The sequence below is a fragment of the Pogona vitticeps genome, chromosome 1, assembly GCF_051106095.1.
Source record: "Pogona vitticeps strain Pit_001003342236 chromosome 1, PviZW2.1, whole genome shotgun sequence".
NCBI classification, from domain to species: domain Eukaryota; kingdom Metazoa; phylum Chordata; class Lepidosauria; order Squamata; family Agamidae; genus Pogona; species Pogona vitticeps.
The window spans coordinates 105,964,785-105,991,399 of NC_135783.1; the positions used below are offsets into that span (position 1 = coordinate 105,964,785).

A 26,615-nucleotide genomic window follows, 5' to 3' on the forward strand; every position below is an offset into this window, starting at 1 on the left:
TTTCCACATTGGTGTTATTAATGGAATGTGCATGGAAAAGCAGATTCTGCAGAAAAGTCTATGGGTTCCACCTATACTCAAGAACCAAGGCATTACAATAGCAGCATATTCAAAGATCTGGGAGAAGTGGAAACCAGTTTAAAATATGGGTGTCCAGTCTAGGTTTTACCAATCATTATTAACAGATTATTTTCTAATTGGATATGGTAGAACACCGGGTATCTGACCACTCTTCATCATGTTCATGTTTTGTGTATAAATTTGTACTTGCACACTAGTTATATTGGAGGATGTTGGGACATTTTAAACAGTTTTAAAGAACATTTATGAATGCAACTGTGAGCTGTTTGCTCTGCATGGTTCCAGGCTGGCGAGGTTCTGTTTTCTACAAAAGAGGTGTATGTGAGTGAGAGTAAGTTAAATCAGCTCAGTTAGTGAGGCAAGGCTATGTGAGGCAGTTAGTGAAGAACTGTGGATTATTTAGCGTGGTTAGGTAGAGCTGAGAGTTAGACCAAAAGAGTCACAATTTGGCCATTTATCCCACAATTTACATTGGATTGGTCACTAATGATGTGAGTTAAAAACCAGCAACTCTACAATGCAAAGTTGAATGCAGGAGATCCTATTGTGTAATTGTCTTTTTGAGTGGGAAATCACCATTTTTGTTGTTGCTTAGCCACCAGAAATGGCTCAAAGTTTTTGCCATCAGGGCATGGGCAGGCCCCTAGGCTTTCATGGATTTTGGGACCCCTCTGGTACGTCAGTCTTTCACACCACTACAGCTGACAGCCCCAGGGTGCCTCAGGGAAGAGATAGATAGATAGATAGATAGATAGATAGATAGATAGATAGATAGAGAGAGAGAGAGAGAGAGAGAGAGAGAGAGAGAGAGAGAGAGAGAGAGAGAGAGAGAGAGAGATGAGGAGGAAAAAAATTGGCTTCAGCTCAGTCAACCTTATGAATAATGCTACCTTGGCTGCAAGTGTTTTGACCTCACTCTTGTCCACTTTCTGCTTGTGTGATCAACTGACTTGAAGCAACAAACACTTGTGCAAGTGCCAGTTCCCCTCAACTGTACTCCTTGTCTCCAAAGCATTTCTTTTCTTTTTGAGGTTTCGCCTCAGTGCTTTCACTAGAACACTTAGGAGACCAGTTTAAAAGGGGAGTGGGTAATAACTGCCAATCCAAACTTGCTACCATCTTGTTAAGGCAGCTTTTGCCACTGGTGACTCCTGCAAATCAAGATGTCTACAGCAAATTCACCTGGGGAAACCTGTTTTCCATGGGTGTGAATCACAGTAGATCAACCTGTACTTTTCGCCTATGACTGTAGTTGCACCCTGTGTCTGGTCTGCTTTGGGAATAAAAGTGTAGTATAGACAATACTTTAGTCCAGTGGTTCTTAACCTTGGGTTATTCAGGTGTTTTTGGACTGCAACTCCCAGAAGTCTTCACCACCAGATGTGCTGGCTGGAGTTTCTTGGAGTTGCAGTTCAAAAACACCTGAGCAACCCAAGGTTAAGAACCACTGCTTTAGTCAAACCAAATGCAGTATTTATTTACCTATATACAAGTAAAAAGAATAGTCTAGAATTATAAAAAAGAAAAGTAAAGTCTTATGATTATATATTGTAGAAACAGACAGCTTGAAACTGTTCTTGTGTCTTCATTTTGCCTATTTGCTGAAACCTTTTTATTCATTTGTGCATGTGCACTTTCAAAACAAAACAACAACAAAAACTCTTTGGCTTACAAACAATGTTTATTACTTTTATAGCTAGCAGTCATGAGATATTATACTCCTGTATATCATTGGCCAAGTCTAGGACACACAGTTCATATGGTATCACCAAAGTAAACAAGCCTGTATTTCACCAAAACATTCTTATTTTTAGAAAGGGCAAAGTGAAGTCACCTCTTAGGTGTGGGATATTTATTTATTTATTTATTTATTTATTTATTTATTTATTTATTTATTTATTTATTTATTTATTTATTTATTATCCCGCCTATCTGGTCTTTCGACCACTCTATGTTTAAAATAGAATGATGTTTAAAATAGAAGAGTAAATGGGAAAAGCCATTTTATTTGGATTGATAAGAGAGATAATTCAAGGGAAGAAGTCCCTATTTACATGTTTCAACAGCAACCTCAAATTCAATGCAGGGGCTTAGGGGTGGCAACACAAATGGGTAGTAAAGTTATGATGTTTAACATATTTCTTGCCTTGTCTATCATATCTGCACATCAACAAAAAAAGGGAGTGGGTTTATATCCATGGATTGAATCACCATGATGTTGTCGTACACCAGTCTAATTAACTATGCTAGAAGGGTATTTTAACAATGGCATGTCCCAGTGCACCATGCCACAAACACCTATCATCGATTAACAGCCTTTTGTTTACTAAAATATATTGAAGACTTAGACAGGTGTCTCCCTGAAGGAACTAAGTGACTCACTTGACTCATTGGACAAAGTCACCAGATTTCACAATGTCCATATATTACCCTTCCCTAATCTGGTATCTTCCAGATTTTTTTTTTAAAGCACAGCTCATTTTGATGGTCTCAAAACTGAGGGAAGCTCCCCACAGTGGCAAGATAGGCTACATCACACAGGGATGCTTTGGTATTGGTCAGTCTATGCATACGTATTCTACCCACACTTTGCTCTATTTGCCTTAGGGTATGATTACACCTTGAAATACTCCTGGGTTGTATACACAACATACATCTGAGTACTTTGGGGGGAGGGCTGGGAAGTGTAGCTTTTTTATCTGGAAAGTAAGGTATTTTAAATAGCCTTGAGCAGTTTTTTTAATGTTAACTTGATCGTGGACACAATTTATTTTGAATCATTTTGGTGTGGGTATTCCCCTGTGTTGAAGTAAATCGTGCCTGTGGGGGTTTGTTAAGTACTGGATGCTTAGTATTTTAAAAACAAGATCTATTACATATTTTTGTTTTAATTTCTTTCAAACTGGGATGCCTCTAGTTCAATCTTACAAATTAAAAAAAAAAAAAAAAACAGATTTGGCTACAAGATTTCCTTTCAACCCAAAACCCATGATCCTGGCATCCATTACTTGACAAACGCCACAAGCTGAGCACAGATGCCAGGGCAAAGTCAGCTCAAGACAAAATACATGCCTGTCCTTCTCCCCCATATCACCCCCACAACAATCCTGTGAGGTAAGTTAGATTGAGAGATATTGCCTACCCTGAAGTTACTCTTTTAGTTTACATAGCTTAGTTAGGACCTGGTTTCTCACAAGTTTTGCTCCATCACTCTAACAACTGCACCACAATGGCTCTTAGGATGTTACTGAAGTGGAGAAGTAGCACTAATATATGTCATTTTATTTCCTCTGGTGACTTGTGAGGAATAAATAATTGGGTAAGAGTAGCTGCTGCTGCTGCTGCTGCTGCTGCTAGCAGCAGTAATGTCAATCTGCAACAAGAGTAGCCCCTGTAATATTTGGAATTGAATACAGAATACACTGAATTTTATGTGATTAGTAATGGTTTTTCTAGGTTTCATAATTGTAACTTAACACTACAATGCAAACGAGATTGGAAAATTCAAACACCTTATGGTACACATAATATTTGCATACAGACAAATATATTGTGATATCAATGCCTTATCCCAGATAAACTGTTTGAATCCACTATAAAAATGTTCAAGATAATTGATTATGGCCCAATGCTTTTGTACAAATCAACATTTGCCTGCTATATGTCAGAGAGCTTCATTTGCATGGCTGTGGGAATTGGAAGACAACAGCAGCAGCAGCAGCAATGGAGATTTTCCATAACAGCTGTTGAAAAGCAATGGTTCCTTGAGCTAGCTGGGATTGCCCAACTGAATTCCTCTAGATATTGTCAAAGGGAATCTTAGAGATGAGATTTCCTTTCTTATTTCAAAATTGGCTAGTCATGGAAGGTTTTAAAAATATTTCTCTCCCACTGAGCTAAATATGGTGCTGAAGAGAGTACCATGTAAAGTTATTCACTCTACACTATCATTGTCAGTATTCGGGAAAGATTCATAAAATTCCACCTCAGTCTTTTAGTTCAACAAAGCAGTTATCATCACTATTAAAAGAAACTTTAATAGCATGCAGGCTTGGATTTAGACTCACAGAAGAACCACAGCATGGGAAATTTTAATATTTCCTACCATGATAAGGTATTACACATACAACATCTGGTAAATGTCACTTTATATAGAAAAGCACAAAGAATTCCATATTTTTTCATTCAGAACCAGCAACATTTCTGGCAGATAAATGCATACAATGGAACATTGGGTTAAATATACTCAACAGATGCCATCTACCTAAAGCAGAAAAGCAGCCCAAAGCTAAAGGAGTAGGTCTTACCTGTAGAAGTAGTCAACTTGAAATCTGTGGCCCATGACTGGATTGAGGACCTCATATTTTTATTATTCATTATTGTGGGCTTCTTATGGATCATAAGAAGCCCACTGGCTACTGGGTATAGCTTGGGACTTGTTTCTTTGATTACAAATTGCAAGCACAACAGGATGTTTATAATGATCAACATCACCTGACCACTAAGAAAACAATACAAAAAACAGAGCTAAACTAAAAGTTCTAATATAATTACTATCATTATTTAGTTCAAATTTTTTGACACACGAAGGACAAATGGATCAACAAACCCCAAAACTGCAGATTAGAAGCAAGAGTTGCTAATTTGGCAGATGGCGCTGACTGCAGCTGCCCAAAATTTCCTTTCAGCAGCCACCATTTTGTTTTCCTTGTTGTTTTTCTGCACCCATATGTCGGTATTAAGTCAAGGCAGAGCATCACTTGGAGGAAACAATGATGGCTGGAGGTCAAAGCAGTTGCAGAGAATTTTATTCCAACCAGGATTTTAATAATTTGTATATGATGTAGAGGCAGTGGAATTAGTTAAGGTTTTTAATACAGATGGGCATGGACCACTGGTTCAGTGGTTCATAACAGTTCATCTTTCAGATGAACAGGTGTTCGGTGCTTCCCGGCCTCACCTCCTCTGGTGGGTGCCCAATCAGAAACTTCTCTGCTCCATCTCCTCTGGGCACAGCCTCTGAGCGGGAGCCCACCAGAGGAGGCAAGTCGAACACCTGTCATCTGAAGGACAAACTGGCAGTGGGATAAGTAACAGCAGTGCATGAAGGAGTAGTACAATAAAAACCATATAACACCAATTCCTTTCCTATTTTCATAGTCTTACTTCCCTTTTTCTCAACATATCTTTTTTTTCTACCTTGTGTAAATGAACAACCTTTCACTATTTATACTATGCAGCTTACTACAATTGGTTGTATTTATGTGTAGGCCTACTAAAGCATCACAAAGTAGGTTTTCGTAATGAATGTTCATATGGTATCACCCCGAGTTAAGAACTCATTTTAGTTCCCTCTCCCTCATTGGAATTTCAATTAAGCCACACCTTTTAAGACTACTAAACTCCTTTAAATCAATAGCACAGTGAGACTTCATTTATTCCCAAATACTGTTTCAACCTTTATTTAGCCCAGTGAGTCATTACATAGAGCTGGTGCAGTGTCTCCTGTTGAAAATGTAGAACTATTGATTTCTTCGTGTTTATCTATCTAAGCATTCTCTGTACCAGAATCAAGAGAACTGAGAATATGTCAGATGGGTTCCCTCCTCCCGTTTTACTTTCATTTAATTTATGATGTGATGTGTGTGCTACTTTTTACAGTTTACTTTACATTCAATTCTGTAATACAATTGAAGGCAGACAGCATTCATCATATCCAGCAGTCCATAGATCTGTGTTGTTTAGCTCAAAGGGTTCAGGGCAGTTAGTAGCAGCCATTATCTTTAATGTCCAAACAGATTTATTCAACTGGCTAGTGAAAAGTTACAGTCATTAAGTTTGTTTTCTTTGGAATCAACAGCTAATCCTGTTAGCTATTATGTCTCCATAGAGAGCAGCAAAGGCATAAATACTCAATATGCTAGCCAGGTATCTAGTGTGCATCTCGACCTGGTTTTGAATCAGGCAGGTGGAATTCCTTGTTAATGTCATTTGGAAAGAGAGCCATCACATTTGCGCTGGCAATTAAAACTCTGTGGAAATGAGCATACAGTATTTGGAAAGAGAAAATCATATTGAAAATAGTGATTTCTCAAAACAAAATGACAAGGCTTGTTTGCCTAAATCTCACTGAAAATAACTGAAATGTTAAATCACTTTAAAGGATTTAATTGCACACAACACTGTCTTGTTTGAATTTGGCTTTTAAACTCTGGATTAATGTAAAAACAAATTAGTTTATTCCAAATCCATGTCATTTTTGCTTAAATCCATTCTCTCTAATTTCTATACTGCTCAGTTATTACTTTTTAAATCTGCATACTTTCAACATGCCTATATTTATTAATACTTTAATGTATCGTCTCAACAAACATACATTTCTGAGCATATCTAAAAACCACTCATTTTAAAAATGCATTTTAATTCATTTTCTGAGCTAAAGATGGAATCAGATATTTCAGGAGTAAAAATCAATGTGTTTGATACATTCATAGATTAAATGCTTGGATTATGTTTTAATCGTTATACTAATCAAGCATACAATCAGGTCAATTTCTTATTGGAATTCACAGATGACTACCAAACAACTGGAAAATGTATCACCAGAACTCTAAAATGTAATCACAATCACACTTAGATGGCGGTGAGAGGGCTTTTTAAAAAGAATGTAGTGTTTAGAAAACAGTTCCCATATATATGATTACTTTTGGTTCAAGTCTCTAATGTGAGAAAAGAGCTCTAGTCCTGTTTTCTCCTCATTGCAAGTCTACCAGAGATTAGACAAAATAATAAAAATATAAACTGTGTTGAGTTGAGAATACACCACCTTCTCATAGTTCACAACTACCTACCCTCTCGTCATTATAGTTGAGAGACATTAAGACACCATCCCTGTGAACAAGCTTGTTTCCTGTAAAAAGAAAAAAAGTTCATCAAATGTAGGGGAAGTGATGCGAGCTTATAATTAAACTCAAGAAGAATTTGGAAGAGAAATTAGACAGCAGGGACTGAATACAAATTGTAAATGCAGTACCTATGCTGTGGCCCTGCAGAAATGAGAAGATTAAGGCATCGATTCCACAAAGACGGTAAGCATGCATTTAACTCTAAATATGTAAGTCTATCTCTATTTAGCAAAGCACTTAGGCATGTGTAAAGGATATTCAGGTGCTTAATACTAATTGGGTGCTCAAGTATGTTGCTGAATGAGAAACTGCAATGCTAAGAACAGGTAGAATTGATCTTATTACCCAGGACTTAGAAAGATTTTTGGACATTACAGATAAGAAGTGCCAGCAGTCTGTGTAAGCTCTTCCCGTTGTCTCGTACTGTTTGTTTGTGATATTCAAAAGGATCTTACATACATAGGAAAGTTGTGCAGATACAAAGATGGTTTTGAATTCCTTGCGCCTCTGTCACCCTATTACAGCATTTGCCTGGTTGCCAAAACCTAGGGTGAGCATGTGAGTGTGCTTGTAAGCCCCACCCCTAAATATTGCCAAGCACCTGGAAGTATGTAACATCCTTTTTGCATTGTGTGAGTGTGATGATTGCCATTAGGTCAGAATGACTTAATGGGTTCTAACAAGGCTTTCACAGTACATTAGATTGTTAAAGAATGTTTTTACCATTTCCATCTCTTCCATCCATAAATTTCCATAGACAATGGCACACCAGTGAGATATTGTAAGGAAAAATGACTAGTCCCAGTTTTGACATGAAACATTACAAGAGACAACATTTATAATTGAAAAAGTTTCAGAAACTCAAGAAGCAATGGGAAGAAAGGGTCTAAACATCAGTCTAAAAGCATATTTAACAAAAGGCAAAAATCACAGATGTAAAAGAACAAATAGCATTATTAAAATGGAGAGGGATGGGCCACACCATAATACAAGCAGATGGGCAATGGAATAAAGAAATACAGTGGTGCCTCGCTTAACGAGCGCACCGTACAACGACGAATCCGCATAGCGATCTCCTTTTCGGGATCGCTAATGTGGAGGCATACTGATCGTTCCAATGGACAAAACTCGCATAGCGACAATCAGTAAGCGTTTTGCTTACCAATCTTCGCTTTGCGATGCCCGCGGATCAGCTGTTCGGTGGTTCTAAAATGGCTGCCGGATGCCTGAAATGGCCGCGCGCAGCGTTTTCGCGCCCTCCCCTCGCTTATCGAGGGCGCGAAAATGGCTGCCGCTATGGAGGAAACTTCGCTGAACGGTAAGTTTAGGGCCCATTAAACAATGTTTAATGCGTTCCAATGGCTTTTTATGTTCCGTTTAGCGATGTTTTCACATAGCGAGGGTTAATCCAGAACGGATTAACCTCGCTATGCGAGGCGCCACTGTACATCAATGGAGACATTAGACTGAAAGTTGATAAAGACTTCAAACTAGATGGATGGATGATATTGAAAGCTCAGTAGGACTAGCATGGCTTAGAACATCACAAAAAAAAATGGATGGAAGCAAAAACCACTGGATATTGGTGGGCTAGTAACGGAAAGAAAAGAAAGATAACCTAATGTGCCAGAGGGCTTGAAACCAATTCAATATTATTTGAAAAGGATAATTAAAGAGACAAACAATTCATATATTTTTCATTACTTGCTGGAATTAGAAGTGTGCTTTGGGTTTTTCATTGAACCTCGACTCCAGAAATGAATGGGGCTGCTCTAGACAGATTTGGGAGATTCTCAACTCAAAGCATAGCTTCTTCAAAAAGGGAACCTGAGTCTAAGCACTCCTGAAGATTCCCTACCAATTTCTGTCAGTAAGTCTGACTACTGAAGCACATATCTCTGAGTCACATATCTCTGTCACCGGTGGGAAAATGTGTTAATCACAGGGAAAACATTTGCCCCATAACAAGTAGTTTGACTCAGAGATATAAGCAACACTCCAGAATTTGGTACATGACTTCCCAAGCTTGCTTAGAAGAAAAACACCAGAGTGAGTGAAAGGAGGACTGAGGGGACTGCTTTTTCATGCAAGAAGCAACACTAGGTGGGAAGCAGAAAGATAGATCCAGACTGCGATTTCCATACTTAACCAGGACAGGGGATAAGACCCATATAATATGGCAGAGCTTTGATTAGAGTTGCGCTGTACAAATGGCTTCACTGCTTTCACTTGAATGTACTGGGTTTTCCTCGTAAAGATTTTAAATGACCCAAGAGTTGTCCAATCTCTTTCTAAGAAGAAATTTAGAAATTAAATGAGGTATCTCACTATAATTGCTAGAGGAACAATATTTTCTGATAACATTTTAGGTTGGCATGATTAGTTTTCTATGTTTCTGTGATTTACAGACACGGACAGTTATTTTGAAATATATATGGCCTCCAAGGTCCTTCTTCAAATGCAGTTTTGGCATATATAAATATTGATTGCCTACATCAGCAAGAATATTAAACTGTTTGCTGACCCGCAAAACAGAAAATAACCCCTACCGGTTTACTGTGAGCTCACAGTTAACAAAATCAAATACAAGTCAACCACTATAAGATCGCCCTTCTTCCTGCTTCGTATTTCCCCTATCAAACACATGCAACATGTAAATGCCTAGCACTATTTCTCTGCCTGAATTGATCAGACTGACTTACAAACCTGTCTTAATGTTGCACCCTTTGCTCTTCTCATACTTCAACCTCCCTCTTTATTAACCGAACTATATTAAGTGTAGTCCCCTCATTAACTTTAATTCCCTACCTTCTGACTTTAAAATTACATGCACACTGCCATCATGAAACCTTTGTGGTCCTAAAATCATTTATTTCATTTTTCTTGCGACAGAGATAATGGCTTTTTAGTGAAAAGAACATGCATTTTATTCTTAAGATGAAAGTGCCACATTGTCTTGAAACAATCACTCACAACCTAAAGCATTATGGATTGGATCCAGATTTAGTCATACTTAAGAGTAGACTTATTTCAATGAATGAATCTTCAGTTAGTTCTGACTCACTTAAGTCTCATTGATATAAATGGCTCTCCTCTAAGCTTGATTGGATCTAGATTTAATCCTACAGTGTTGGAACACCATCAATGGGTGTTCTCCAGCTTCATTTCAGAATGGGGCAAATTCTGTTATAGTTCAGTATAGAGTTAAAGGTAAAAGCAAAAGAGAAATAAAAAATTAAAAACATGATGGCATCTTAAAGATTAACTTTTATATATATGAGATTTCTTAGATAAGTCTGCTTGCACAGACTAACATAGCTACCCATTCTACAACGACGGTTCACAGCTGTACATGAATCCCTGATCAATTTCTAGTTTGTCATACTTGAATGGAAGGCTTTGATATTTTGCTTTGCTATGAAGATTTAATAATAATTTAGTGGAACTGGAAAAAAGTATAGAGATAGACACAAACCACCAAAATGGTGATTCATCGTGATTCATGGAAGTCCACCAACCACAAATTTATGATTTTTCCCAAACGAACCACAAATTGGTTCATCGGTTTGTTCAGAAATATTTTTTCTAGACAGCTCAGTGGCTGTCTGTTTTTTAAAAAAAGGCCCAGCTGCCTCCCCACCCCCTGAAGTCTGCCCTCATGCCTTTCCAGCTGTCCCATTTCCTTCTTATCTTGTCCTGCCTCCTCCTCCTCCTCTGTCACTCCCACCATCTTTCTCTCTCTCTTTTTCAAGCAGCTGGCTCCCGCAGACCAGCGGCCTCTGCACATATCCCCTCCTCTCAGCCGGCTGCCTGAATAATAATAATAATAATAATAATAATAATAATAATAATAATAATAATAATAATAATAATAATAATAATAATAATAATAATAATAATAATAATAATAATAATAATAATAATAATAAATTTGAGAAAGTTCAAGTTCTCTGATTTGGACGAGCCCAAACCAATCTGAATCAATGGATTAGTGATTTTTGATGAAGTTCCTGGTTCATACTTAGCTTCATGTCCATCTATAAGTATAATTATTACCTTACTTAGTTCAGTTTACAATATATTTTTAACATAAAAACCATCCTGTTCCAACTCATTCTTTTATTTTGCCACCATCAGGTGTTGCTAAAGGTAAAGGTAAAGGTTCCCCTTGACAATTTTTGTCCAGTCATGTTTGACTCTAGGGGGCGGTGCTCATTCCCGTTTCCAAGCCATAGAGCCAGCGTTTGTCCGAAGACAATCTTCTGTGGTCACATGGCCAGTGCAACTTAGACACGGAACGCTGTTACCTTCCCACCGAGGTGGTCCCTATTTATCTACTTGCATTTGCATGCTTTCAAACCGCTAGGTTGGTGGGAGCTGGGACAAGTGATGGGCGCTCACTCCGTTGCGTGGATTCGATCTTATGACTGCTTGGTCTTCTGATCCTGCAGCACAGCTTCTGTGGTTTAGCCCGCAGCGCCACCACGTCCCTTATCAGGTGTTGCTAGTGGATTATTATTATTTTCTTTGGCCTGTATACTTCATGTCTAATGATATATGGAAAACTGCAGCCTTGACAACTTCTCATTTATCTGGTTGGCCACACAGCCATAAGTAACGTCTGTTTCTAGATATAGTCGTTTCTCAACATCAGAACACATACTCTGACTTCCACTCCATTTTTAGTTGTATCAATGAAAGTTTAACTTTATACTTGTATGGATCAATGCCCCATTGACACCTTTGCCAGGCTAAAGCTTTCTTGTTGATTTCCCCCCCTCAATGCAGTGAACAAAGGGAACCTGTATTTGTCTCTGTAATCTTCTAGAATCATTTTGTTGATTTTATTATTTTGTACTATGAAGTCTGAGAGTGATCTATAATGATATATCAGATCACCTGCCAGTGTTGGATCATACATGCTGCTTTTCATCCCCTTTCCTAGATAACATTTAAGTCTCTGCTTTGGGCTGCCTGCAAGGTTTATGCTGTTACGTGCAAACTTCTGTAAACATGTAAAGTGTGAATATTGATTTGTTTTAATTAGCCACATCACACAACACCACCTTGCTCTCCTGGAAAAAAAGATGCCATTTCTTCTCCAGTTACGTATTCAAGGTTGTTTGAGGTACAGTTTTATCATTTTTTAAAATATATCCTCCGGGTTATACTTTGTTAGACAGTTGAATTAAATCGTGTTCAAATCCCTTTGTTCTACTGTCATTTTGTAATTTTTTGTTTGGATTTGGAGTCTCTTCATGTCAAGAGTTCTGAACAAAACTATGTCGACTTTATTTTGAAAAAGACAGTAATTGCTTGTTCTTTGGGACAGGAACATTGACTAGTGACAGTTTTATGACACATTATCCCCCACATACACACGAGCATTACATCTACTAGATCGATCATTGTCATTTGTTTTTCTATATGCTAGATTTCTAGATCCTTGAATAAATATGTCTATTGTAAACAGAAGGATGCATTTATTATTGCAATAGCAACAAAGTCAACATTAGCAAGAATCACTGGTGATATGAACAGAGTTAACTCTCAGTAACTTTGTCATCTATTTAATGGCTTGTAGAATTTATTTAGCTGGCCTCACAGTTTAGTAAATTGGGTATGCAATTGCAAAGCAAAATATTGGGAGTTCGAATCCTCCCCCCCCTTCCTCCCAGGAGAAGGGCCAGTCTGTGTAGCCTTGGGCAAGCTACACAGTCCCCGAGTGCTTCCAGAAGAGGGGATTACTTTCTAGGGCACTTTTATGCTCCTGCACTTTTCAAACAAGATTGAAACTTGACTTAAGTACATTGTCTGCAATTAAGATTTGCCTTTCTATAATTCGGAGTATCTCCTGTTCACAACTTTCCATAGTTATAAGAGTTCTGGGTGACTTCTACATGATTTAAGCATTTGCACCTAAAGTTTTTTCATAGTTGTGAAACTGATTTCTTTATAGCTGAAGTAATATACTTGTAACCATAAGTTGTGTGTTTTGAATAGTTTTAAATCATTATTTTTTGCATATCAAACATAGAAGCAATTAGATAAATAAAGTTTGTACAAATACCGATTTTGCCATATTTTAAGATTGTTTCATAAATTTCTGACAACGCGATACATGGCCAAGATTTATTCATTTTCCCAGCCATCGCTTTATTTCCAATTAATTTTCCCCATGACAACAAGGAGGTTTTAAATTCTACTGATGATGTACCAATTCATTAATTACCAGTATAGCATGTGTGCACATTCCCATTGATTCTTTTCCCATCCTTGGTCCCTGGGGAAGGTGGCCACCATGATTGCCAGGTGGCTGCCCCGTGATTAATTTTTTAAAAAAGATTTATCAATAAACAGAGGTCTACAGCTTTGTGGGAACAATCTCAGTACAGTTTGATTTCCATGTGCCATTTGCCTTGTTCACTGCTTGATGCCTCACCTACTGTCTGCCAAGTGGCACAGCAGTACAGGCAGGGGCCAGGACCATGATGGGCAATGCATGACTTTCAGAGATGCACGCACCACAGACCAGACATTCCCAAATGAGAATCTGCCATATTGGTGTATCAGCTATTGGTTTGTTTGTTTTTTTAAATGAAAGCAGGGGCAGCCCTGTCCCAGGAAACATCAGAGAAAACAAACAATTCCATTATGTAGTTGGCAATAATGTTTCAAATAGGAAGAAATGAATCAATATTGTTGATACCATTGGGAATGTTCCCACCGGTATATATACCATGCAACCATGAAAAGAAATGTATTGGTACAATAAAGATACGGGAAGAATCAACATCACTGGGACTTTCTTGGCAGATGCAGTTAGGCCCTTATATTTGATACCTAGATGAATTTAGATATGATTTATAAGATTATTTGACCTCACATTGAAATTTAACCCTATAGGGATAAATATCAGCTGTGATGAACTGCCACAGACTCAAACTACATAAGAGTGTTATAATTTTATAGTGCTGTGATGTCATTGTTTGAGTGTTATACGTTTGACTTTGACAAACTTGAGTTCTAGCTGCCATGGCCCTAAACCCTAAAAATGGCAATCTTAAGTAAAACAGCTTCTAGACTTTTTTGTGATTACCCTTGTGATAAAGACAAGGTACTTCAGTGCATTTGGACTTTAAATACTGTGCACAGAATCGAGCTGTGCATTTCTCATGTACAATGATGCTTACTCATGAGTAGACATACATAGAATTGAACTGTGATTTGTGTTATTGCTGCGGATAAGAATTACATTGACTAGCACCCACTTTGCTTTGACTCTGCCTGCATTGACCTTGGCCCTGCCTTTTGTCGTTTCAATGATGCATTACTGGAATGCCATGTCACCAAAGAGCCCTAGTATATTGTCATTTATTGAATTAGGAGACATTGAGGTTTGAACACCTGCCAAAGTACAACCTTTTTGGGTGACCTCAGGGCAGCCTTTCCTTCTCTGTCTAACATATAGTAGGGGATGCAAACCTCCAGCTCATGGGCTTAATCTGATGAGCAGAGACTCCTTGCCTTGCCTAAAGATGCTCTTTGGAAACCTCCACCCAAGGAGAATGCTCCCCACTATCTCTGATCAGTGACCGCGGACTGGAGATAGCACCCATTTCTGTCTGTGCTCTTAGCCAGCACTTGTAGTTACTGGCTAAGTTCTAAGGATCAGCCCTGAGTATTCTGGCTAAGAGTACTTCCCTTAATTTTTTTCTTAAGGACTTGGGCTTATTCCATATTCTGCGTGTTTGCTACTGAGCAACAACCTCATTTAATTGTTGTTTTGAAAAGAACAACACAACTGCTAGCCCAGGAACTGTAAATACATGTGCTTTTCTTAGACATAATTTCAGCTTTAACTCACTGACATGTAGTCACAGGAAGGGTAAATGCAGGAGGGAAATGCACCTTATTCTCAAATATTTATGGATCCACCTTGTCTTTGCTTAATTACCTGAATTATTCAACATCATATAAATATCCTTCACACACCAAGTAAGGTTGCACTGATTGCCGTAGTAAACAATCTTGTTCATCAGGTGAAAACCTGAGAGATTGTGGGAGAGAAAGAGAGCTATATTTAGTGCTCTGGGGGCAAATAGTCAAAACCTGAGGCAAGCAACTTCTTTTTTTTAGCAGCTGAATACAATTATCTTAGAGCCGGCACACAGGATCTGCAACACAACGGACAAACTCTGCTCATGACAGAGGAAATTAAAAAGTTAACAACAAGCTTTGAATATAAAATGAAAGTCCTTACACAATTTGAGCAATTGATATGAATCTTTTTGAGCAGGACAAGGAGTCATGTCCCCACCACCACCACTTCAATTAATTATGCATTTGGAGCTTATTTATTATGCATGAAGAGTGATGGAGGTAGATAAAGAGCAAGCTTACGGTTAGCTGTAGTTATGTAGCTTCAAGTACAGAGAATCCTGTAAAGGATTGCCAGCACAATTTAATTCCTCAGTGTTATGATTTGTTGTTGTTGTTTTTTAATTGGAACACACTTAGTGCCAACAGAAGTAGTAACAATGTTTTTTTTAAAAAAAATTACAGAATTTTCTGGCTTTTACAGATATACATTTAATTGTCTGAAAATGCAAGGCCATTTGTTGATGTGGGGCAGGCCGCCAGCTTATTACTTCATCAGCCACTGTCATGGCTCTTGGTGCATAAGCCTTCCAGTAGAGACAAGGAAATCTCAGAAGCAACTACCAAGTACCTCAGATCCTGGCTCTTTGGCAGTCAGAGCTTGAACCTGATGATAGCTTTGTAGGTGAGTCAAAGGAGGCTAGGTCCTTACCCAGTCCATGGCAATAACACAAATTGAATGCATGGGCCTGGATAGATGCTGTGAGAGAAGATTCCTTGGGAGAAATAACTTCTTCTGGAGCAAATGGTCTCCTTGAAGGAAGTTCTTTCCCCCAGGGAGATGTTGGGCTAAACCCTGCAACTAGTCTCCTTCTTTTACTGGTCAAATGTTTTCTGCCAAGAAGTGGGCAGAGTTCAGCAGCCCAGCCACATGAATTTTCATTTTGACTATGGCTCCCTGTCCTCTATCCTGCATACCTGAATTCTTCTCCTTGATCTACTGCACTGCTGTTTTGGACTATCCTTGCTTTGCACCTATGTTAACCAAAAAAGGTCCCTCCCAACCAAACCTACTCACATGTAGCATGTGAGGCTACAAAACCTCCCAACCCTTCCTTGCCTAAAAGTGATGGTGAGAACATGGTAATCCTTTCTTGGTGCTTGCACAGGCTGCTTCACATGCTGTGGGTTGTACTGCAAGTGTGTCTGTTGTTTGCTGCTTTTCAATTTGCAGTTGTGGGGAAAATGTTCTTTTTCCCCCCTCCAGGAATATTCAGTTGAATATGCTATTGTGGGTTAGGTTGCAGACATGAAGCCAAATGGTGCATATGAAAAGAGCTCCCATTAATTCTCCAAGCAAGCCAATATCTGGACCATTCTGCACCTACCAACAGGAAAACTTCTAATTAGACCACACTGAAGAACGTTGTTCTGACATGTTGTTTAATGACTGGCATAGTTGGACCCCATTCGTTGTCACTGTTATGGCCAATGACTGCCCTTTTTGCAACAACTGTGTTATGAAAGAGCTAATGTGGAGTAAGAGGAGGTTTGTAATTGTCCCTCACATGATACCAAAATATTTATTTGTTAATGAGACCATTCTTAAAAAAAAAAAAAGAACTGGAGCACCTAACCTTTAAGATGAAATAAATTACCCTTGACATCAATCTAATTCTGTGAAAATACACGTCTGTTTCATCATTCAACAAACTCTTGAACATTTGTTTTAATTAGCACATAATAAAGAAAAGCAAGTGCTGTGAAGTTCCCATACAAGTTAATGGAAGCTTAACTTTTTGAAGTAGTGTTTATTTATAAATGTCTCAGGGGCAGTCAAAATGCTCTGATCTACTTGTTCAAGTGAGATAGGATGGGTTGGATGTGCCCTTCTAAGAGCAACTCTTCCGTGAGGGGGGCCAGCCCATACAAGCACCCCTCTAACACCTTCATAAAGCTCAGTTTGTATATTTGTCAGAGGCAGGCTCAGAAATGCTGGGCTTTGAATTTGCAAAATCCACAGGCAATGTTCTGCTTCTTGAAACTAGTGAAGGCTAGGGAAGGATTCCTTTACAACTCTCTAGCGAAAACTGTTCCCTACTTCCACTCCTCTCCACTGAAAGCCACTCATATTGTATAAGTGGTAGGTTTCCTTTCCTTCCTTCCTCTTCCTACATGCAAGCACCATGGCTTTCTCTGCCTGCCCCTGAAAATTGGTCAGCCTGACATGGATGCAATATTCAGAAGAAAGCAAAGACATCTATGTTCACCAGTCCTAACTGCATATTAGAAGTGCCTTTTTCAGGGCCAAATTATACTTTATATCTACCTTGTCATGAGAAAAAGAGAATTCCTGATGTGTTGCCTGTGTATAACTGTTTTATCTGGAGCTTTTCTGATCTCCTGTACTTTGCAAATTACATTGATGGAAACTCATTCTTCTTTTGAAAGTCTGATTTCTCAAGCACAAAACTTGAATGCTAACGGGTTTAGCTCCAATTACGGGTTATGTTCAACAAATAGTTTGGTCCTGGGATTCTGCCCACCTCAGTTTTTTCCAGATTTATTTTAGTATATATTATCAGGCACTAGACCAAAGCCATAAATACTACCAGTTAAGCAGACTAATTTTGTTAGCTATAGCATTGCTTTTTATTAAAGTAACATTTTTTTCCAGCATCTCTCCTCAGAGAGAATTAGGCTTATGTGCCTCATTTCAGCTCTTCATTGATCATGATGATGATGATGGTTTTGAGGTTGTGTCATTTAAATCATAGTAGCCATCTAACACCTTGATACCACTTTAATTCAAGCAGACCAGATGCAGGTTGGAGAAACAGAAGACCTATTATAATAATTTCCAGCCAAAGTTTTGAAGTGACCCCCATTTTGATTTTATATAATGGATGGTCTCTGATCAGCTAATTAGACTACATAACAAAGTGTAACAGCTAATGGAAATGAGGGTTGGGGAGGAATGAAGATGCTGTGGTGCAAGAGAGTTGTACTTCTACTCCCGTAATTAATCTTCTTTGGTCGAAGACAAAAGATCAAATAGTGCAGTTTTATAAAGGTCTCTTCACTTGACTTTCTCCTTTTTCACAGGAGATATAATCAGGATAGAGGAGAGAAAGTGACCTTTTGAAGCACAGGGATGCATATTAAAAGGTATCAGATTAGAGCGTGTTGTGTAATACTAAATATTTAAAGGAGGAAAATACCCTCCCCCAAATCATTTTGGCATTTTAATCTCCAGCCGTGCCAACCCATCATAAACAAACAAGATAAGATGCTAGGGAATTATAAACAAGTTAAATGCTGGCTATCACAAAAATTGAAAAGCAAAATTCCCATTTTTGAATTTTTTAAAAAATCACCTGCATTAATGAAACAGCCAGAACTAAATCCAATTGTCAGTCTGAATTACAATAAAATTATTGAATCAGTGGTAAGTCAACCCATATATAAGTTCCTTTGCTTCAGTGCATCTAAACTAGTTGGATTTAGCCATCAGTCCCCAGAGGACCACCTTTTTATGTCCATATGCCAAGACTTCCCTGTGGAACATGGCAGTATTCTTTAGTGCACATACAGCACACTGACAATCACCTCCCTATAAGGAATTCGGGACTGGTTGCCCCTGTCTTTAGCTGAAAAAGACACAAAACTGTGAATTGGGAGCATAGGCTATCATTTGACTTTCTTGGTTCCTCCTACCTTCTCTAGGTTGAACTGAGGGGTTACAGGTTGGGGAAGTCACCTTGGTTTGTATTCTCTTAATATTCCTCATTGTTGAAACAGTTAATCTAGTTATGGTGCAACTTCATGTGTGTTTTTTCCTACTCACTTTTCCTACACAGGCAACCTAAGCCTTATCTTTCAACTGTATTACTGGAAGGAAAATACGTCTATGAAGAGCCCTACCTATGTCTTCCTGTTGTTGTTGTTGTTTTGGAGCACAAGAAGCTATCTGCTGCCAGCAAAAAAGTCTTCCCAAAAATACAAAGGCTGCATTTCAGGTTGTTAAATTAATCCACATTCTGGGACAAGCCACTGAAACCAGCCTGAAGCATTCTTATACAGTTTGAGACCATTGGTCTCTCCACACTTACTCCTATAGGCCATAGGGAGATACAGAGTGGACTATCATTGCAACTATTCTGGCTGAAGCTGGCAACTATTTAACGTAACTGGGAAAAACAGATAATGTTCTGTCATAGACACAACATTCCCTGGGACAATTTCTCCATGTGAGGAATTGGCCAGTTCCCTGAAAGGGTGTCATCCACTTTCTGTTTGTGTATGGGTACTGTGGCCCACCATTGCAAAACACTGCACTGTATTTTGTTCAATATTTATAGGCAGGGAACTCTAACTATAGAATATGCCCTGCTGCTCTGATGAGGAGCTGGTTGTGTGCATGGTCGCATACAACTAGCATGTCATCAGACTGCTGCTGCAGCTTCCACAGTAGGAGTGTTGTGTGTGCTTAAATACTGAATTGAATACTGCCTTTTTTGGCCTGTTGACCACCACCTGCTGCCAAACCGTTGCTATCATGTTAGGAAAAAAAATCATAGTTCCTTCCTTTTACTTTTTCTCCACAAGCTGATTTCCCACATAACGTTGGCCAAGTAAGTCACATGGTTGCTTGGCCTTTCATCTGTCTTACTGATTTCAGCTAAACCCATTCCTCCAGAGAGAAAGGCCAAGCAACCATGTGACTATTGGTCCTGATTATTGAGGCTGCAAAAGAACATATTTCCAGCCTTGGATAGCAATAAAGTTATGAAGCTGCTCCAAGAAATTTACAGAGACATCTAATGCTCAGCGTGGTGTATTTACTGCTTTATGATAATTTCGTAAGTAAATAACTTGCTGCTCAAATACTTATAAATGCAGCATGTTACTATGAATATTTTCAGTCTGTGGAATTTACAGTTTATTTGGAGTTCTTTGCCACACAGATAAATAAACAAATATATAAAACTAGAACAAAAACAAAAAAGCAAGGTGCATACATAGTAGGGATGTGCTTCAAATTAGGACAGATCCAGAATCCAGAACAACATTGGACTAATTTTGGCAGATCTGGGGGAATCTCTGATTGAAACAGGATTTTACTGACGTGTACTGAAGCCGAAACCGGAAAATTAGTTAAGAATCCTGATTCTTAGCATATCTCCTATCTCCAAGGTACATTTGCCTTTCCTAAGCATGGTTAATAACAAGTTTGTTATTACCACTTCTGCTTCAGAATTTGACTGCAACATTATGCCTTTCTGTTTCATGCTGTGGACCTTCCCCAGTGTAACCAGGGTAACAAGCCTAACTTTTGATGAATGTGCTGGCAGTAACCACTCTGCTATATAGATGAAAACATTATCCATTTACTGTCTAGACTGCATACATCCTGAGATGATTGTTTCTATGCTACTTTTCCTGGTCACTTGACATACTTGGAACAGTTGCAATGGCCCACTGCCAATAGTAACACCTGTTGGGGCCTCCACTGTGTTAGAACTCCAGTGGGTCCTTAAAGTTCCAAAAATGTGATGGCTAGGGGGAGGATTCCCATGACATTTCACATTTTCTCTGCAACCTACATTTGAACCCATAAGCAACTTCAAACATACTTATGAGTAATCTGGACTTTCTCACCAGATTAATCATAAACATGTTCAAACCCACCCATAAACTCAAATATAGGTTGCAGGAAAAAATGACATGCCATAGAAATGATCCCTCTAGTGATGACTTAGGTGCTTGGCTGGGTTTTACCTGGGTTTACCTGGATGAGATACCTGAATTTAGTGTCTGTTCAGATTATCAGATGGCCTAGATTCCAAGCTTTCACTGTTTAAGAAAAGCCAATAACCTTTATAGAATCAGGGATATAAGGCAAACCACATAGTCACTGGTATGGTTAGTTGTTTTGCATGAAACAAGTCTTCCATTTTGATTAGCTAGCAAGAGAAGCCATCCACAGTTTGACAAAATCTTACAAAGGTATAAAGAATAATAAATAAATAAATAATAACAACTATTCTAAGTAATTATTTTTGCTCTCTCTACATGTTAGCTTCTTCTCCTTCAAAAGCCAAACCTCTCACATTCCACAACATCCGCTATCACATCCTGACACATACATCAACAACAATTTTATACATGTCTCTGTACCACCTTCTTCATGACGCTTCCAAGCTGCTAACCAATTAAGATAAAGTGGGTGTAACACAGTCCACTCCTTTGTTTCACATGAGAAGATCCAGGTGGCTTATCTTGTGGCAATTAAGCGGTATGTATTGTTTCAGCTTCTCTGGACCTTCTCCGCCTTGCTTCCTTATCTTCATGCCAGGCAGAGCAAGCTCTGCACAACAAACAAACAAATGAGAACATTTCAGTGCTTTCAAACCCATCTTACACAGAACCGAACAGACTCCATCTTTGTATGACTACAAGTCCCAGTTTCCTCCTATTTCCTCACACCAGGCACAGTCAAAATTATAAAAACATTGACTGGTATTACAAGTGGAGCCTCGCAAGACTCGTTCCATGAGTCCTGTCGTCTTGTGAAATTTTCGTCTTGCAAGGCAGGTTTTCCCATAGGAATGCATTGAATTTTAAGTAATGTGTTCCTATGGGCCAAAAAACTCTGAAAAAGTCACTTACCGGGTAGGGAGCTGGGGAAGCACCATCGGAGGCCTGCAGGGATCCCCCACAACCACGATCACCGCTTTCAGAGGTCCCCCAGCAGTCGAGTAGACCAGATAGGCAGGGTATAAATCAAATCAAATCAAATAAATAAATAAATCATTATCTCCTAATTCGTGGGAGACTGCTAATAGCTGACATATGTGGTAGCGCATAGGAAGCAAGGGAGACATAGGAATGAATACTGGCTGGGGAATTATGTGAGTTGTAGTAAAAAATCAAACATAAAACACCAAACCTAGATTTTATGGAACCAGAGATACAAGGCAAAGCATTTCCACGATCTGACATGTATCTCATTGACCCTCCAGAAAGTCCACATTTTAATCTATTCCATGTTATTTTCCATAGGGCTCTGGGATACATAGAATCCCACAGCCAACATGACCAGTAGCTATTTTTTCAAGCTCTGCTATGAGTCTCATTTCTTATGACAGTCAGCCTTGTAGCAGTGAAACAAAACAGTTGCCACTGGGGGTCATATCAAGAAATGGAACCAAAATACAGTGGTGCCTCAGCTTATGAACATCTCTACTTACGACCATTTCGAGTTATGGCCAGCTCTGGCTGCAAAATTTTGCTTTTACTTGCAACTGGAGCTTCAGAAAAAGGCAGGGGAAAAAGGCATGAAATTCAGATTTCTAACTGTAGGTGGCAATGAGGCTGCTTCTTTGTAGCTCTTTCGCCCCATCAGTTAGAGAGTGTGTGTCAGAGGAGGCTTGGGACTGCCTCCTTCTTCTTCTGAGAGCATGTGTGTGTGTTTGCAGGGAGGCTTTGGGCTGCCTGGTAAGGTAAGGTGCTGTTTTCCACTTTTTAAAACCTGTCCTGGGTGTTTTTGCAGCATGGTTTTGAGCTGGGGGGGTTATGTTTCTGTGCTGTGATGGGTCTTGGGGGTTTGTTTGTTTCTTTGTTTGGTTCCCCCAATTTCCGATGGGTCTTGGGGGATTTGGTTGCTTTTGGGTTTTTTCCCCCATTTCCGATGGGTTGGGGGATTAATTTTTTTTGCTTCCCCTCCATTTCCAATGGGTCATGGGGGGTTTGGTGTTTTTTTTGGGGGGGTCTCCATTTTTGATGAGTCTTGAGGGGTTTGTTTATTTTTTGGCTTTCCCCCATTTTCAATTGGTCTTTGGGGGTTTGGTTGCTTTTGGGGGGTTTTTCCCCCATTTCCGATGGGCCCTGCATGCTTCCTTTTCTTTTTCCTTTGTTTTCTTTGCATTTCCAGTGTGCACCCTTTGTTCTCTGTCCATTTCCAATCTGCTCTGTTTGTTTTCTGTGCATTTCCAATGGGTCTTGCATGCTTAATTGCTTTTTTCCCCCCTTCGGACGGAAGGGATTAATCGTATTTCCAATGAGTCCTGCAGTGATTTTTTGGTGTGATTTTTTTCTTCGGCTGGAACGGATTAATTGCGTTCCAATGCATTCCTATGGGAAATGGTGCTTCAACTTACAACCATTTCAAGTTATGTCCATCTTCTGGAACGGATTTTGGTCCTAAGTCGAGGCACCACTGTATGGGAGTTACCAGACTCAATTGGCATTTGCTTTAAATATACTGTGATGAAAAGTCAAATATGGTAAAGCAAGTTATGCTAGAGTATGTGTGGGGGAATGCCCCTCCCCAAAGTTGCTAAACTGTTGGCTTAATCTACAGTAGCAGGGCAAACCCTCCTGGATGACGTCACAGTTGCTTCTGGAGGAGCTGCCACCCATTCTTCTTTCTCATAGGTGATAGAGAGCTTACTTAATTGCCTTTCCTTGGGCCAATCCTAATGGCACGATGTAACCATTGTCCTATCTGAACTCTGTCAACAATCTGTATACTGTCAACTATCTGTGAGCTTGTAACTATCTGTGAGCTGGGGGCAGGGCAGAGTAGTTTTGATCTTCTTCTTCTAAGACTGGTCGCCCATCAGGAGCACTGCTGTTCGACATTCTTGTGTGTGGCTGACTTCTTCAACTTCTATTCTCTAAGACTATTTGCTATCCTAATTACTTGTGAATACATAAACCATCAGCCTGCTCATTTCATGACTCCAACAGTATGTTCTGTTTTAATAAAGTTTGATCAATCTCTGAAGAAAACTAAGCTTTGATATTTTTTCCCTGGTTTTTACAGCTTTCTTTTTTCCTTTCTTTTCCTTTTCTTTTCCTGAAGATCAGATGAGAGAGTATCACTCATGGGGGAATTCCAGTGATAGTCTCATGGATTGGTGGGTGGGTAGCATTAGTAAAATCTAGTGACAAAAAATTATAGCCATCTCATAAGAATGTCACCAGAATCCCCTGTGTAAGGCTAAATAGCATTATCTCTTTATTCATGTGTACCAGCAACATGCATGCCTGCTTTTCATGCTTCCTTTCCCCCTCTATCCCATAAGGTAGTTTGAGTGAGACATACTGAATGACCACAGACACCAATTGACATCTAAGATCAGTAGGAATTTGAATCAGTCTCCAATTTCTAAGTCCTCAGGTAGGACAGCTGAGGATGCTAATCCCAAGGGAGAGGCCCTGAGCCAAATAAATAAATAATCAATAAATACTAGCCATTACTCTATACTCTCAGACCTTTGGCTCCTATGTAAAAGATGCCAAGGCTACTATGTATGTGTTTTATTTTAAAAAAATGCAACAACCAATGGTCTTAATTTACACCACAAACAACATTGTGTGATAAAATAAGGTCATCTAATTAGCATAGTCTGCCCACATTTAGAGAACTGGAGTGTAGCAGCCTGAGAGATCCCATGTTTTTCACTCACAAAGCCACACAATGGTGGAGTTTCTGGGATAATGCTAAAATTGTGGCTACTGCCAGCAGAGAAAGAAAACATATTTTCCTATGGTAATCTGTACACTCTCGTTAATATGGTAAAAGGGAGACAAAAGTGAGCTTACCCTGGCTCTTGCACAGCAAGCAGAGGAATATCATTCTCAAAGGAGTACTTTTGTACCAGTAGTATACTGTAAGCAAAATTTCCCCACTTCTAAAACCTTCTCTTGTTTTTAGGTGTGTGTATGCATGGGGGGTAAACAAGGCTTCCTTTGATGCAAAGCAACTGCATAAATTCTAGTTGGATAATTCAAACTAGATTAATTTGAGAGGACTACTGCCTTGAATATATGAGAAATAGCATCTCAGTTTTTTTAAAAAAAATCTTAATAATTTCAAATTATTTTCAGTGCTGGTTATAATATGAGTGGAAAAAGGGAAAGCAAAGGTAGGAAATATAGTATTTCATTACTTCTTTCAGTAGCACTAATCATGCAGATGAACAATAGGTACAAATAACCAACTTCCAAAGGATCTGAGGGTTAACCATTGTGTTCCATCCTCCTAATGGCCTGGATATTGGAAGCTAGTTCATAAAACTACAACAGACTTCACTAAAGGGTATTCTGGAAACCACTGCTGGGTTAATAAAGAAGATTCAACTTGGAAAAGCAAGGCATAATGACCTTATAATCAAGGACCTGGATCTACTCTCATTATAAAAACAACCTTGGAACTAATCATGTCAAAGCTTTCAAGACTCCCTGCTACGGTAGGATATTTACATAAAATAATAACAATATTGAATATCAAAGTACTATTTCAGACAAGATAATATGCAATTCTAATCTTCCATCTTTGTTGTATAAACAATTCCAAATAAAGGCCGTCCACAAGGCTCTCAGTGTGTTCTCAATGCATTTTCTGTTTCAGTGCAATAATGAGAGCAGCAATCTGTTGACATCAGACAAACCACGCAAAGGGTTGATTGATATGACCCACACCATTACTGATCTATTGCCCTAACAGGGAAGGTGAAATGTGTCCAGTTGGAGATAATGTTTCATATATTATCAGAAGCATGGACCTTCTCTGTCATTGGTAAGATTTAAAATCAAAGTATAAACAATATTAAACGCATACTTCTCAATGTATATTGAAACTAGAAATGGAGACAAATAAAAAAAATGGCAATTCATTTTGATCTGTTATTCATCAAGGTTTATGGATCAACAAATACAAATATACGAATATTCTTCAATGAATCGATGGACCAATCCATCATTCATCTGCATTTTAAATGGCTATAACACTGGCCGCCAGCCATCTAGAGACACCAGATTCATAGGGAAGCTTCCCCAGACATTTCTATAAAGCCTGAAAGTTTGGCGAACATTGGTCACAAATAGGACTCCCCCCAGGAAAGTTCCTCCAGGTACTTAGAGACTCCAGAGTCACAACGGAGCTTCCTATGTCTTTCCCAAAGTTGCCTGCCAACTTTGGTGAAGATTCACCCAGAAATTGGGTCCCTCCAGGAGAGTTTACCACACGGCACAGAAGCCCATTCTGCCTACCCGTCGCCGATAAGCTGATCAGAAGCCGATAGGCAGCCACCCGCACACACACACACGCACACACACAGCCAGCCAGCCACCCCAACAGCCTACTCCCACACCCCTTCCTTTCCCTACCTTAGTCCCCACCCCACTCCCACCAACACCCTCTTACTTTAATAGCTGCTGCCGAGGTCTCCATCAGGCATTCACAGCCATGGCGGGTAAAAAGGGAGGGCCTGTTTCTCTCTCACACACTAACTTTTATATCCTATTTTGAAAGGTCAATGAAGAAATTATTAAACAAGGGCTACAACACATATAAGGTGACTTGCGATCCCCCCAGAAAACACTTTGTGACCCCCCTTGAGGGTCACAATCCGGTGACCCCCTTGAGAATCACTAGTCCAGTGATCAATCAATCAATCGATCTATCGATGATGTGCAGACCTCTTTGCCTGCCAAGCCAGTGGCACATAGATGGGGCCA

The 26,615-nt window shown here is 39.2% G+C and overlaps 1 long non-coding RNA gene across 7 annotated transcripts in view; it reads right to left on the minus strand.

Moving 5' to 3' along the window:
• Positions 1-26,615, minus strand: part of LOC140706870 (uncharacterized) — a 63,697-nt gene that overhangs the window by 32,757 nt on the left and 4,325 nt on the right. For 3 of the 7 annotated variants that reach the window (XR_013538692.1, XR_013538689.1, XR_013538687.1), the window contains exons 1-4: positions 21,759-26,189; positions 21,270-21,456; positions 14,944-15,036; positions 6,933-6,991 (exon numbers count right to left, since the gene is read on the minus strand). This is a non-coding gene — a long non-coding RNA (uncharacterized LOC140706870). Of the gene's footprint in view, positions 1-6,932; positions 6,992-14,943; positions 15,037-21,269; positions 21,457-21,758; positions 26,190-26,615 lie in introns of those variants that run through there. The other 4 variants (XR_013538691.1, XR_013538688.1, XR_013538694.1 and 1 more) reach the window with 4 other exon arrangements.